Source organism: Eimeria mitis, genomic scaffold (assembly GCF_000499745.2).
Source record: "Eimeria mitis Houghton genomic scaffold, Emh_scaff2832, whole genome shotgun sequence".
NCBI classification, from domain to species: domain Eukaryota; phylum Apicomplexa; class Conoidasida; order Eucoccidiorida; family Eimeriidae; genus Eimeria; species Eimeria mitis.
This window is the reverse complement of record NW_013571171.1, coordinates 1347-1579: the sequence shown is the minus strand read 5'-3', so window position 1 is coordinate 1579 and position 233 is coordinate 1347.

The following is a 233-nucleotide window of genomic DNA, read 5'->3' as shown; positions in this document are numbered from 1 at the left end:
TGCTGCTGCTGCTGCTGCTGCTGCTGCTGCAGGGTATGTCTCGTGAAGCTTATGCTAGTTTAAAGGGTCAATTTGCTGCTGAGACGGAAGCAGATTTCTTCGATAGGATGGCTGCTACCCTCCGCCTGTGGATTGCCTTTCTTGTCTGTACTGATAGTGAGTTCATATAGCTAGCTAGCTAGCTAGCTAGCTAGCTAGATAGCTAGCTAGCTAGCTAGCTAGCTAAATATCTG